The sequence below is a fragment of the Scyliorhinus torazame genome, chromosome 5 (genome assembly GCF_047496885.1).
Source record: "Scyliorhinus torazame isolate Kashiwa2021f chromosome 5, sScyTor2.1, whole genome shotgun sequence".
Classification (NCBI taxonomy): domain Eukaryota; kingdom Metazoa; phylum Chordata; class Chondrichthyes; order Carcharhiniformes; family Scyliorhinidae; genus Scyliorhinus; species Scyliorhinus torazame.
Genome location: NC_092711.1, coordinates 159174616 through 159190226, shown reverse-complemented (window position 1 = coordinate 159190226; position 15611 = coordinate 159174616). Strand labels below are relative to the sequence as shown.

Here is a 15611-nt window from a genome sequence, read left to right as displayed (position 1 = left end):
TCGGACGGTGAGCTTGATCTTCACCAGGTGGAGAAATTCCGATAGGTCTGCCAGCCAGTCTGCAGCTGTGGGTGGTGCTGCTGATCACCAGCCGAGCAGGATTCTCCAGCGGCCGATTAGAGAAGCAAAGGCAAGGGCGTCCGCCCTCTTCCCCATGAGTAGTTCTGTCTGGTCCGATACCCCGAAGACTGCCATTTGTGGGCACGGCTCCACCTTCATAACCATGGACATTGCCTCTAAATAGGCTGTGCAGAATTCGACAAGTCTGGGACATACCCTGAACATGTGGGCATGGTTTGCCGGGCCCCGCTGGCACCATTCACATTTGTCCTCCATCTCCGAGAAGAACCTGCTCATTCGGGTTAGTGTCAGGTATGCTCTGTGCACAACATTCAGCTGCATGAAGCTTAGCCTTGCGGAGGAGAAGGTGGAGTTGGTCCCGTTCAGTGCTTCGCTCCAGAGACCCCACCCTATTTCCGACCCTCGCTCTTCTGCCCATTTTTCCTGGGTTTCGTCAAGTAAGGAGCGCATCCTTATTAAGAGTTGTCCGTACAGGTCCCCACAGTTTCCCTTCCCCAGACTGTCTGCGTCCAGTAACTCCTCTTGCATTGTGCTTCTCAGGGTTTCTGGGTGTGCTGGTGTCTCCTTGCAGAGAAAGTGTTTGACCTGGAGCTCATCCCTGTTTGGTAGGTTCAGTCTCTCCATCAGCTCCTCTAAGGTCGCTAGTCTATTTCCCGTGTAAAAGTCCCTAACCATCAGTGTTCCCCCACCCTGTCTCTACCTCTTGAAGGTGGTGTTGAGAATGGCTGGTGCAAACCTATGGTTGCCGCAGATGGGGGCCATGAAGGACACATCGGTCAGACTGAAATGCTGCCACATCTGGTTCCAGGTTCTCAGGGTAGCTACCACCACTGGACTGGTGCTGCCGGGGATGGGAGTGTTGCCCTGGCGAGGGCCCGGAGGGTCATTCCTGTACATGAGGACTCGTCCATCATCACCCATTCCATGTCTGGGCCCTTTACCCATCTCCTCACTCTTTCGGCCGTGGCTGCCCAGTGACAGTATTGCAAGTTCGGGAGGGCCAGGCCTCCCATGTTTCTTCTCCATTGTAGTACTGTTTTAGGGATTTGGGAATTCTTGCCCCTCCGCACAAACGCCATAATCACCTTATCTATTGAATGGAAAAAGGCCTTGGGGATGTAGATCGGTAAGGATCTAAACAGGAAGAGGAACCTGGGCAGTACATTCATCTTGATCATCTGCATCCTCCCCGCCAGGGAAAGCAGGAATCCATCCCATCTCTGTGGGTCGTTTTTGACTTCCTCCGCCAGACTGGTCAGCTTCCACTTGTGGATCCGTGTCCACTCGTGGGAAACCTGGATCTCCAGGTAGCGGGATTTGTTTTGGGCTATTTTAACTGGGAGGCCCTCTAGCTCTGCCCCTCCCCCTCACCGGGAAATCTTTGTTTTTGCCCAGGTTGGGTTTGTGGCCCAAGAAGATTCCGAACACTCTCCGGGGAGGAGGGGGTCCTCGGAGGCGTACAGTCCCCGGTAGAAGGCCTTGAACGCTTGGTTGACCTTTTTTGGTTGGGCTACGGGACACCTATGGTTGGGCGGCACGGTAGCACAGTGGTCAGCAATTTTGCTTCACAGCGCCAGGGTCCCAGGTTCGATTCCCGTCACTGTCTGTGTGGAGTCTGCACGTTCTCCCCATGTCTGCGCGGGTTTCCTCCGGGAGCTCCGGTTTCCTCCCACAAGTCCCGAAAGGCATACTGTTAGGTGAATTGGACATTCTGAATTCTCCCTCAGTGTACCCGAACAGGTGCCGGAGTGTGGCGACTAGGGTATTTTCACACTAACTTCATTGCTGTGTTAATGTAAGCCTACTTGTGACAATTATAAAAATTATTCTACCAGTCTGCCTCTGTTATCCTTTACCTGGGCTATTTCCCTAGTGGCTGCCTTCTTTCTCAGCTGGTGAACCAGCAGGCGGCTAGCCCTCTCTGTGCTCATAAAAGGTCCCCCGTGTCTGGTGGAGTTGGTCACTGCTTTCCTGGTGGGGAGCAGGTCAAAGTTCTTTTGCAGCTTCTTCCTCTCCAGCAGAAGCTCTATGGTCAGGGCCTCGGAGTATCGTCTGTCAACCTCCAGAATGGAGTTGATCAGTTGCTGCCTAACCGCTCTCTCTTCCCTGTCTCTACGAGCCTTTTGGCGATTATTTTTCCCCGAATCACAGCCTTCAGTGCCTCCCAGAATGTGGAAGGTGAGACTTCCCCGTTCTGGCTGTTAGTGATGTACTTGCCGATGGCCGGTGATGTTTTCTGGCAGAAGACCTTGTCGGCCAAGAGGGTCGTGTCCAACCTCCATGTGGGGCATTGGGTTTGTCCCGTCTCCAACCTCACATCCATGTAATGTGGAGTGTGGTCTGAGATTACAATCATGGATTATTCCGCTCTAGCTATTTCTGGAAGTACCGATTTCCCCACAACAAAGAAGCCGATGTGAGTGTAGACCTTGTGTACTGGTGAGAAGAACGAGAATTCCTTCTCATCCGGGTGTAAGAATTGCCAGGGATCCACTGCCCCCGTCTGCTCCATGAACGTTCCCAGTTCCCTCACCATGGCTGTCATTTTCCCTGTTCTGGGATTGATCTGTCAGTAAATGGATCCTGCAAACAGGTGTGAAGTTCCCCCGCTCATGATCAGACCGTATTCCCCCCTCTTCTATCTCCCTCCCAGCCCACTGTATCCCCCCCTCTTCTATTCTGCCCCCCACCCCACCGTATCCCCCCCTCTTCTATTCTGCCCCCCACCCCACCGTATCCCCCTCCTCTATCCTCTCTTTCTCCCCCCCCCCCACTCACACAGACGCTCTCTTCCCAGTGGGAGATGTGCCACGGGCCCTCTCTCTCCCGTACTTCCTGGCACTAGCTTTCCCGCTGGTGTGCCCCCCCCCCCCCAACCCAGGATCGATCTGACCCCCATCCTACACCCGCTCTGCTTGTGTCCCTGCTGCCTCCTCCTCACCCTCTCCTGCGCTCTGCTGACCTCGCCCCCTCCCTCCTATGAGCTGGCTCCCCTGTTCATTGCGAGGTGACGCCCTGTCGATGTCTGGCGGTTTGGGGAAGCTGTCCCTCCCAATCAGATTGCCCAGCATTTGGGCCACATAGTCGATTGGGGCCGCCGACCCGCTTGCTCGCCGCTCCTGTCCATTGCCGCAGTGTCTGTGACCCTGCAGCCTTTCGAGCTGTTGCTTCCTAGCATTTTGTTGTCCGCACTATTGTTGAGGGTGAGGGGATGTTGAAGTCTGATTTTGCGGCTAAATTCGGCCGACAGTGCCTATTTTTCTGTTGTATGGAGGAGAGCCACCTGATGTGTGACTGCTCAGCACATCCCCGTCACAAGTTCCCTCTCTTTTGAATGTTGACTTGAAACTGCGATCTTATGTTTTGGCGATAAGGCTGGAGGACATCCTTCCGACAATCGTGCGGGAGGACCAGACTGGGTTTATACGGAGAAGATTTTCCAGTAACAACGTTGGAAGGTTGCTGAATTTGATTCAGGCTGTTCAGAAATATGCATTGGATGGGCTGGTGATCTCCTTCAATGCATAGAAAGCTTTTGCTTGAGTTGAGTGGAATTATCTGGTGTATCCGCTGCGAGGCTTCGGGTTGGGTGAGGATTATATTGAGTGGATTCAATTGTTACATCACAAACCGGCAGCGGCGGTGCTCACCAATGGTTTGCGGGCATCGAATTTTCAGCTTCAGAGAGGGACTAGACAGGGCTGCCCTCTGTCCCCCTTGTCCACTGAGCCAATGCCAGAGGCTATCAGATCGGAGTCTCTGATATCGGGACTGGGGTGAGGCAGCACAAGATCACTGTGTGTGCAGATGACGGGCTGCTGTTTGTGTTGAACCCCAGTGTTTCAGTCCTGGACATTATTGGAGTAGTGGATAGATTTTTTTAAAAGTATTTTCATTCAGATTTTAACATTTGCAACACATAACATTACAAAGTAAAACCAACACAAAACCCCTAAACCCACCCCAACTCCCTAACCAAACTCTTCACCTCCCTCCCCTCCCACCTAGCAGTTCCTTTAAATTATAGAACATAGAATCCGTACAGTGCAGAAGGAGGCCATTCAGCCCATCGAGTCTGCACCGGCTCTTTGAAAGAGCACCCTACATAAGCCCATGTCTCCACCCTATCCCTATAACCCATTAACCCCACCTACCCTTTAATGTAAGCCTACAAAGCCTCCGTTTCCCTGCTCCAACCCCACACCTACTCTGCGTTCGCCGCCCAATAATAGTATAACAGGTTCAGCAGGGCCAAGCCGCCTGACTGTCGCCCTCTCTGAATCACCGTCTTCCTAATCCTTGCCACCTTATCTGCCCACACAAACGATTAAACCAACCAATCCACCCCCATAAAGACCAATTTTGGCAAAAAGACCATTAGGCACGGAGATAAAAATAAAAACCACAAAATGTTCATCTTAACTAGCTGCACCCGATTGTGGATAGATTTAGTGCCTTCTCTGGTTATAAGATGAATTTTACTGAGTCAGAGGCCATGCTGGTGAGGGGAGGGGGGGGGGGGGGTGTTGAAGGGTAAGCCCCCTCCTCTTGCTAAGTTCCCAATCAGATGCTCCCCCCTTGGGATTTAAATATCTGGGAATATCAATGACCCTCCCCCCCTTTTCAGACAGCTACATGGGGCCAACTATCCACAGCTGATGGTGACTATTAGGTGGGACCTTGGCCGGTGGTCGGCTCTTCCGATTTCATGGTGAGGGAGGATCACCTTCGTTAAAATGAATGTGTTGCCCAGACTGCTGTACCCTCTGCAGATGCTGCCTATGCTGCTGTCAACCATGGTCATTCAGGAAACTAATGGAATGATTAGTACATTTATCTGGAATAAAAATAAACCTCACCTCAACTTAGTTAAGCTCCAGTCACCAGGAGCTAAAGGTGGGTGTCTCCGGAATATCAGGCTTTATCAATTGGCCTCTCATCTTAGTTTCACACGGAATTTGGTTCCGATAGACCCAACATCCATCAGGCTCGATATGGAAGCAGGCCAATCAGTTCTCCCTCTACCCAAAACTGGCACAGACTGATTACAGAATGTATCCCATTGCAATTGTAATGTCTGTACTTCATTCTAAGTCTGATGCATTTGTTAAATAATGAGACCCCTGTCTCAAATATATGTGCTCCAATTTGACAGACTTGCTCCTCCAGGGATTTCCATCAGTGAATTCAATTCAACTGAGCCCAGAGTAGGGCACAGTGAGGCACAGTGGTTAGCACAGAGCCAGGGAACCAGGTTTGATTCCTTGAATGCCTATCTGTGTGGACATGGACATTCGCCCTGTGTCTGTGTGGGTTGCCTCTGGGTGCTCCAGTTTCCTCCCACAGTCCAAAGATGTGCAGGTTAAGTGGATTGGTCATGCTAAATTGCCCCTTAGTGTCCAAAGATGTTAGGTTAGGTGGGTTGACGATGATCAATGCACCGGATTATGGGAATCGGGCGGGGAGTCTGCCTCGGTGAGTGCATTTTCTGAGGGTCAGTGCAGACTTGAAGAAGCGAATAGCCTCCTTCTGCACTATAGAGATTCTGTGTCATCTATGTTATTTTAATTCAACTATGCTGTTAGTCTGTTTTGGGGTGTGCATTGGTATCCTTCTGTTTTTATATAATCTTACCCTCTTTCCCCACTCACTCTGTTTACCGGTTGTTCAATTAATCTGGCATTTCATATAGCGGCTCTGGTCCCTAAAATATCCTGCTACAAATTAATTCTGCAATGTGTTGCTTGTATTTATGCAGCAATATCAGTTGTTCTACACTGTACCCATTTTCCATCAATTTTTCTGTTAGTCTGTTGCATTCATTATTTTTAAAAGTTTTTAAAAATAACAAAAGAAATATTAAAAATCTGTCCAACTCATCCATGAATATATTCATGATGTGGAGATGCCGGCGTTGGACTGGGGTGAGCACAGTACGAAGTCTTACAACACCAGGTTAAAGTCCAACAGGTTTGTTTCGATGTCACTAGCTTTCGGAGCGCTGCTCCTTCCTCAGGTGAATGAAGAGGTATGTTCCAGAAACACATATATAGACAAATTCAAAGATGCCAAACAATACCAGGAATGCGACCATTAGCAGGTGATTAAATCTTTACAGATCCAGAGATGGGGTAACCCCAGGTTAAATTCACACCTCTTTAACCTGGGGTTACCCCATCTCTGGATCTGTAAAGATTTAATCACCTGCTAATGGTCGCATTCCAAGCATTGTTTGGCATCTTTGAATTTGTCTATCTATGTGTTTCTGGAACATACCTCTTCATTCACCTGAGGAAGGAGCAGCGCTCCGAAAGCTAGTGACATCGAAACAAACCTGTTGGACTTTAACCTGGTGTTGTAAGACTTCGTAATGAATATATTCATTGACTCTCAAACTCCACTGGTCCATGTTGAAGAGAAATCCAGAAACTAACAACCCACTGAGGGAAGAGATGACTGGAAATATATAACATAGCTACAGCACAATATTACACAACTGGAGTTAATAATAAATGTACTTTATTACAGACCATATGTAATATATCTAATCTGTACCATTTAAAAATACTAGACATATCTCTCTGATATTAATTTACTGACCCCTTAAATGTGAGCCATCTCCAGGGGAAACCAGCCCTTTAATTGTGAGCATTGGGAAAGAGACCATCCTTTTAGCCAGACAAATAAATGTGTCGAGCTGAGGGAACAAAGGATGTCAATGTCTTTAAGAGAGAGAGAGAGACCTGGGCCAAGCTTTGCAGAGTCTGCACCCTCCCTGGATTCACTTCCTTTCCCTTCAGTTGCTGCAAGTGACCAATTGAAGGTGAGAATGAGTAAAGAAATGGAAAGGGGGAGAAAGGAAAGTTTTTACTCACAGATGTTGGAGACACAGGAGGAAGTTTCACTTCCAATGCCCGCTTTGTGACGTCACGAGAACCCGATCTGAATCAACCAATAAGAATCACTCTGTTCAACAGACGTTTTCGGGTCTCAGTGCGCAGACTCGGCACGCGGACACGGGAGCCCCGAAGCCCCACCCCCACCAGTTTTCCCCTGTACCTCCTCGAGACAAAGGTTTCCAAAAAACCGGCTGATGGATGCAGCCAGATCGAGAAGCAACTCGGTGAGCTCCCCCTGGCCCGGGACTGCGCATGTCCCAAGGAAGAGGGGAAGTTGCGTATGTGCAGGGGAGAGCCCGCCTCCTGACCTTCTGAGGTTTTGATCATTGGAAAGAGTTGTGGGACCGGAAGGACTCTCGTCCTCCAGCCAATCAGCGCGCGGGCTTTGTGTGAATGAAGATTGAGCTTCACACAGACTGAAACGTCCTCCTGTCTCCAATATCTGTCAGTAAAACACTTTCTTTTCTCCCCCTTTCCATTTCTTTTCTCATTCTCACCTTCAATTGGTCACTTGCAGCAACTGAAGGGAAAGGAAGTGAATCCAGGGAGGGTGCAGACTCTGCAAAGCTTGGCCCAGGTCTCTCTCTCTCTCAAAGACATTGACATCCTTTGCTCCCTCAGCTTGACACATGTATTTGGCTAAAAGGATGGTCTCTTTCTGAATGCTCACAATTGAAGGGTTCTTTTCCCCAGGAGATGGCTGACAGTTAAGGGGGCAGTAAATTAATATCAGAAATAACGAGAAATGTCCAGTGTAGTTATATGGCACAGAGCAGATATATTATTGATAGTTCTGCAATAAAGTACATTTATTATCATCCCATTTTCTCCAAATGAAATGTGTTTCAATGGGTACCCGCATGGGTCCTAGCTACGCTTGCCTAACACAAGACCCTGCTTCCATACCCGCATGTCTACCCTTGTCTTCTGCAGTGTTGCAGTGAAGCTCAATGCAAACTGGAGGAACAACATCTCATCTTCCGGTTAGGCACGCTAATTCCTTCCAGTCTCAACATCGAATTCAACAACTTCAGATGATCAGCTCTACCCCACCTCGACCCATTTGTTTTCATCCCATTTCATTTTAACTGTCTTTTACCATTTATTTCTCTCTTGCCTTTCTTTATATATATTTACCCCCCATCTTCTCCACGTTTCCTTACTTTCTCCCCTTTGCTTCCCACCTTCCCCTCCCCCCACATCTACAACTTCATAGTTTACCCTCTGATGTTAATTTCTCTGCAGTTTGGCCTTTCACACCTTTTGTTCTCTCTGGGGACTGCCATTAGCACTCCCCTTGCGTTATGTGGCTATTGGCACCTCGTTTCCCTTGGTTTCTGTGGCTATGACTCATCTTTCATTCTCACTCCACAATATAAATATTTCCCACTTTCTCTGTCTTTTAGCTTTGACAAAGGGTCATCTGGACTCAACGTTAGCTCTTTTCACTCCCTACAGATGCTGCCAGACCTGTTGAGATTTTCCAGCATTTTCTCTTTGGTTTATTATCATTTCTTGTCTTGTAATATTGTTCTGTAGCTATGTTATATATTCCTAGTCATCTCTGCCCTCAGAAGGTCGTTAGTCTCTGGAATTCTTATCCATAGTGACCAGTGGAGGCGGGGAGGGTCATTGAATGTTTTTTACGGATAAATTGGACAGATTGTTTTAAATCTGTTTATTATTATATTTTTAAAAAACATTTTTTTAAGCATAACCACAACAGAGTAACAGTAAAATTGGTGGAAAATGGGTACAGAGCAGAACAAGAGCTATTGCCAGCAACAATACAACAACATTTTGCAATAGAACAACCAGATAACAAGTTAACATCGTGGGCGCGATTTTCCGAAGAGGAAACAAAGTCCCCTAGCAAGCACGTTTAGCTGCGTGTTTCATGCCACTCTCAGCGCTGAGAAACACATGGCTATTCAACGTGACACGCATTGTATAGAGGACCGGAATGGGGACGCACAGCCAAGGCTGCACTTAACCCATTTTTCTACTGTGAGGAGCTTCGCTGGCCGGAACTCCCCAGTTTAGCGAGAGATGGTGAGGCCATTTTTAAATGATGTCTAAATCTCCAAGGCTCCAGAAACGAGCCCTGACCTCCCGACCCCACCCCCTCCAGCCCGATCGCACTATGGAAGGGTCGCCAGCCACCCGAACCCCTCTCAAGACACACGCTGGGCACCCCCTGCCCGATCACATGCACATGCAAAAAATGCCAGCCTGGCAGTGCCAGGCCAGCACCCAAGTGGCACTGCCAAGGGCCAGGCTGACCCTTGTCACCGTGAACATTGTCCTCTTATTTCGCAAAATGACCCTGGTCCTCGTCCCATAGCAGGAATGGTAGGTCTGTCCCACCCAGCCCTTCCTTAACCGCAGCCGGTCCTTCTCCCTCAGATGTGTCTCTCGGAGGAAGACTACGTCGGCTTTCATGCTTTTCAGGTGGATGGAGACTCTGGATCTTTTTACTGGGCCGTTAAGTCCCCCAACGTTCCAGGTGACTATTTTGTCCCCCCGTTCCTGTGGGATCAAACATACTTACCTGGTGGTCGGGCCCCTGCGCTCCGGGGTTTCCCTTTTCCAGAGGACATCCAACATGGCCGCCAACTGTGTGTACACCATGTGGGTGAGCCCCTGCTCTCCAAGGTTTTCCTTTGTTCAGGGACCCTCCAAAGTGGTTGCTTGCAGAGCCATTTTGTTCCAAGTCGCCACATGTGGCCTGTTGTAGCCGGTCTAATGCCTTCCATCTTTCTACACCTATTTCTCCCTTCCGGTCTTCTTCCCTCCACCCCCCCCCCCCCCCCCCCCCCCCCGGTCTTCTCACCCGCACACACCCACCTCTATTCCGTAGCTAAACCTTCCCCCTCCCTGCTGTTTTCTCCCCTGATTATCCCTCCGTGCCCGTTATCTGCCCGACCCCACCCTGGGGCCAGGTGGCTTCCCCCTCCGCAGCCTCTCTCTCCTGCATGAATCCCGGTGCTAGCTACCTCACTAGTGTGGTGGCCCCCTCCTGGGAGTTGTTTCACTTCCTCCCATTGCCCGATTTCTGGGCTTCCTGTCCGCCATTTCCCTGTGCTTAGCTATATTTAGATCATCCTTCCCTCTCTTGCTGCTCTCGTCTCCAAAACGGGGCAGTGTTCACCCGTGTGAAGCGGTCTCTGTGGCAATGGTCTCCTGTTGGCTGTGCAGACTGTAAAAGGGAGAGAGCTTTTTTTTGTTAAAACATTGCTTTATCAAAGTCTCATTCTGCGGGCTCTTCATCGCTGCCCCTGCTGCCATTTCTCCAGTCTGTTCTCTGCGATGAACATGCGTCTGCAGGGAGCGTGAGAAAGTGTTCCCTGCCTTGATACATGACCCAGAGCTTGGCTGGGTCCAGCATTCCGAATCCTACGCCGTTTCTGTACAGCGCGGCCTTCACTGTGTTAAATCCGGCCCAATGCTTGGCCAGGTCAGCCCCAACGTCCTGGTAGATCCGGATCTTGTGACCTTCCCGGCTGCAGTTTGTGGACTGCCTGGCCCAGCACAGGATTCTTTCCCGGTCCTGGTACCGGTGCATCTTGCCGATTATCGCCCTCGGCTGTTATCCGGTTTGGGCTTTGATGGGAGCGACCGGTGCACTCTGGCAATTTCTGGTGGTTTGGGGAAGCTGTCCCTTCCCAGCAGGTTACCCAGCATTTGGGCCACATAATCTGTGGGGTTCCTACCTTTGCTCCTCTCCGGTAGGCTCACGATTCGTAGGTTCTGCCGCCTCGACCGGTTCACCTGATCCTCAACCTTTCCTCTCAGGTTGCCTTGTATCGCGACCAGCCTTGCCACCTCCTTTTCCAGGGCGATGATCCGGTCGCTCTGGTCCGTTGTGGCTCTTTCCAGATCTTTAATCGTTGCCTCCTGGGCCTCCAGTCGCTTTTCGGCTTTGTCCAGGGTCACCTGCATGTTCACCAGAGCTTCGGCCACAAGCTTCACCGCAGTTTGTATGTCCAATTTCATCTCTTCATGGTATTCCCTCAACTCACTTGAGAGGAATATCCTCCATCCATCCCCTGGTGAGAGTGGGCTTTTCGTGCGGTGGGTCGGTTCCTCTCACTCTGGCGGGTTCCGAGGTTCACCGCCTCGTGCGCTGGTCGGCTCAGCCGATTGTTGTTTGTCCCGGCTTTTCCCACTCCTGGTCTCCACTCAGCCTCTGGACTGGCTGTTGTTCAGCATCTTTCCTTCTTCCTTCATTTTGTAATGGTGTGGGGCTGATTTGTATCATTTGCAGGCGTTTGTCAAGGAAAAATAGTCTATTTTTCAGGTTCGCGGGAGGAGAGCCACCTGATGTGTGACTTCTTAGCAAACCCCCGAAACCGGAAGGCCCCTCGCCTTCTCTCTGTTCTCGTACTGGACCCTACTTGCCCTCCGTAGCTGCCGCACCGCTTTTCTCGTCATCAACCTATCAAAGTGCCCCTGCAGCCTCTTCCTCACCCCAGCAACTCCTTAGTGGCCCCCCTCCCCGGTATCTCCTGCCCACCTCGACTATCTGGTCCAGCAGCCGTCCGTGCTCCTCCCTCCTCCTCCGACCCCTGTGAGCCTTAAACAAGATAATCTCACATTGAACCACCGCCTTCAACGTCTCCCAGAACGTGGGTGCCGACACCTTCCCATTCTGATTCAGCTCCACATAATCCCCAGTCACCCTCCTCACCTTATAACAAAACCCCTAATCCGCCAATATGCCTGAGCCCAGCCTCCATCCCGGCCTCTGCACCTGTCCCGAATGAAGCCTCACATCCAGCCAGTGCAGTGCAAGATCTGAGATCATGATTCACGCATAGGCCACTCCCACTACCCCCACCAGCACCACCCGACTCACCACAAAGAAAGCAATACTTCAATACACATTATACACATGCGAGAAGAAGGAGTACTCCCTCCATCCATGGTTCCTGAACCTTCATGGGACAACCATTTCCATATTCTCCATAAACTCTCCCAACTCCTTTGTCATCCTCGACCTTCCCATCGACTTGGGCCTCGACCTGTCCACCTTCGGCTCCATTTCACAATTAAAGTCTCTGCCCATAATCAGTTGCTGTGTATCTATCTCCAGGATCGCTCCCAAGACCCCCTTATAAACCCAGCAACTTCCCAATTAGGCACATATACATTGACTAGCACCACAGGCATCCCGTCTAGCACCCCACTCACTATCACACACCTTCCTCCTGGGTCCTGCACCTCCCTGGCCCCCACGAACCCGGTTCTCTTGTTCAGCAAGATGGCTACCTCTCCTTGACTCTGAATCAAACCCCGAGTGGAAGACTTGCCCCACCCATCCCTCCCTCAGCCTAACCTGATCCTTTACCTGGAGATTCGTCTCCTGTAGAAAAATCACCTCCGCTTTCATACCCCTCAGGTGTGCAAAAACCCGGGCCCTCTTGACCGGCCCATTTAGCCCCCGGACATTTCATGTCACAATCTTACTGGAGGCTTGTACCTCTATTCCCCGCTACCGTCCGCCATCATCCCCTATCAGTTCTGCCTCACTTAATTCTGCCCTGAACTGGGCCCATCCAAGATGGCCCCCCTCTCTGCTCATGACTGCTCTCAGCCTCCAATCCTGACACATTACAATCCCCCCGCCGCCACCACCCCTACCTGACCATCCCACTCCCCCTCCCCTTCCCCCACTTGACCACCCCTCACAAACTATCTAAAACCTTTCTAATTGATGTTACTGCACTTGTGTTTCAGCCGGCTGGGTGAATTATTGAATTTCTTACCATACATGGAGCAGGTGAATGGTCTCTCCCTGGTGTGAACTCACGGGTATATCTGCAGATCAGATTAATTACTGAATCCCTTCTCACACTTGGAGCAGGTCCCTCCCCGGTGTGAATCCACTGGTATCTCAGCTGGTGGGATGATGTTTTAAATCTCTTTGTGCAGTGACAGCAGCTGAACGGTTTATCCTCAGTGTGAGTGGTGGGCCATCAGTTCCACAGAGCTTTTAAAGGCACTCACACACTCAGAGCATTTAAACTGTCAGTTATTGGTGTGAGTGACATGGTATTTCAGTGAGCTGGAGGACTGAGTGAATCTCTTCCCACACTCTGAGCAGGTGACCGATCTCACCAGTGTGACTGCATCGATGAGCTTCCAGCGCAAATGCAAATCTGAATCTGTTCCCAAAGGCTCCATACTACTGCAGATGCTGCATACTTTCCCCATGTTGCAGGATACTAAGGACTGTCCAGGTTCAATAATAAGTTGAAGCCTCGTCCATTCTCCCCCCCCCCCCCCCCCGCCACCCCCACCCCATAAACACACACACACACACACACACTGGGATGGTCTTTCCTAAGTCAATGCATTGGAACACTTTCCAGTAACACCAATATTTAAAAGTTTTTGAAGCAGACAGAGCAGAGACACATATTTTTCCTTCTAGATTCAAAGGCTGATTATATTTAGGTTCCGATGAATTGAGTTACTACACCAAATTTCCTCTTGGCCTTCACTGCTCTAAGGAGAACAACCTCGGCCTCTTCACAGAACTGAGGTTCCTCATTCCTGTCACCGTACTAAATCCCTGCAGCCTTTCCAAAGTCTTGACATCCTTCCTGAATTATGGGGCCCATACCTGGGCCTCATTTGCTGAGGAAGAACATTGAAAAGCAGAGAAGTCATGTTCAATTTGTTAGATCCTGGTTTGACTACACTTCGAATACTGTGAGCAGTTCTGCATCTCCATAATTATAAAAATGAGAGAGAGAACCAGGACAAGGTGCAAGAAAGATTCACAAGGATGGTACATGAATGGAGAGTTTTAAGTTACAGGATAGACTGAACAGACTGGGGTATTTTCTCTGGGAAAGAGAAGGCTGATGGCTGACCTGATAGAGACTTTAAGATTATAAAGGTTTTTTTTAGGGTTGTTGTTGAGATGAAGAGCTTTCACTTGTGGGGGAGGCCAGAAATTGTGGAAACAAAGATAAGATGATCACTGATAAATTCAGGAGGAACTGTTCTTTTTTTCAGGGAGGTGAGAATGTGGACCACGCTACCACATGAAGTGGTTGAGGTCAGAGACAGATATAAGGGGAACCTAGATGAACACATGACGGAAGAAGGAATAGAAGGTTCTGCTGATTTACAGGAGTTGAAGTAGAATTGAAAGAAGCTCAAGTGGAGCCTAAACACTGACGTAGACCAACTGAGCTAATGTCAGAATGAATAGTCTTGACTGTAATTAGCAGCAATAACAGCAAAATCCAATCTCTGCACTCACATATGAACTCGCTGGAGTCTCAGCTGGGTAGATGACCCAAGGAATCCCTTTCCAAACTGGATGCAGGTGAACGGCTTCTCCCCTGCGTGACTGGATTGTTGTGACAGCAGGTGGGACAACTGAATGAATCTCTTCTCACACAGAGAGCAGGCGAATGTCCCCTCCTCATTGTGAACTCACTGGTGGTTCAGTCGGTTGGCAGAATATGTAAATCCCTTCCCATACACGTCAACAGCTCTAACTGGTGTGACAGTGTTGATGAGTTTCCATGCAAGTAGAATCTGAATTAGTTCCCACAATTCCTACATTTCCATGCCTCTACGGTCTCTCCAAAATCTGAATGGTTCGATGTTATTTCAGGCTGCATAACTGGTTGAGGATCTTTCCACAGTCAGTGCTCTGGAGCACTTTCACTTCCCTGTGTGTATTTCACTGCTTTACCATTCACACTCCCATGTTTCAAACTGACAGAACAAAAAGTCACTTCTCCAAGATAAAAAGACTGATGATATTCACAACCTGAGAAATTGAATGAATCAATCAGACCCTGCCGACATTTGATTTAGTTTACAGTCTGTAAAAGCTCCCCTTCTAAAATGCTACAAAAAAGGTCATTACAGTCAGTTGCATTCAGTTCACAGCACTCTCGCCTCTGAATCAAAGGTCCCGATATTTATATCTTACTCAAGGATTTGAGCATAAAAACCAAGGAAGACTACTGCAGTCTGGAAGGAGAATGTAGAATTTCAGATCAGGCATGAAACCGAGCTCTGGTCTGCCTGTTCGGATGGATGTTTAAGATACAAGGTCACTGTTTCAAAGAAGAGCAGGGGAATTATTCCTGGTGTCCTGGCCAATATTTATCTGGTAATCATCAAATAAAATTTTTTGGTGGAATCCAGATGTTTGTCTCTGATGCCAACACAACTGCAGCAAAAATAGATGACAGAAATTCAGAATACAAAATTCTACTTGCCATGAAACATCCTTCTCCCTCTCAAACTATAAATCTCTGTCCCCTCATGCACTCCCGTCTCACTATTTATTTTAACACTAATTCACCCCACTGTTCTCCTGCTTTTCCCCAATTCTCCTCCCCTCAAGATGCTGACTCTCTGGTAGTTTCACTCTCACCTATTGTCCTCCCCAATATGTCACCCAAGTGTCTAAATCTTATCCTTAAGTTAACAAACTGTTTTGCTAAGGGGAGAGGCATGGTGGTGCAGTAGTTAGCACTGCTACCTCATGGCGCCAAAGGAAGTTTGCATATTCTTCCCGTGTCTGCTTGGGTCTCATCCCCACAACCCAAAGATGTGCAGAATAGCTGGATTGGCCACGCTAAATTGCCCCTTAAT

General features: G+C 49.2%; 1 protein-coding gene across 1 annotated transcript in view; it reads right to left on the bottom strand.

Annotated features, from left to right (window-relative positions):
• The window catches only part of LOC140418003 (uncharacterized), a 35350-nt gene extending 28237 nt beyond the window's left edge, over nt 1-7113 (bottom strand). The window contains exon 1 of the mRNA XM_072501433.1: nt 6957-7113. The gene's annotated coding sequence lies outside the window, so the exon portion shown is untranslated. The remainder of the gene's footprint in view (nt 1-6956) is intronic.
• Between the last annotated feature and the right edge of the window lie 8498 nt (nt 7114-15611).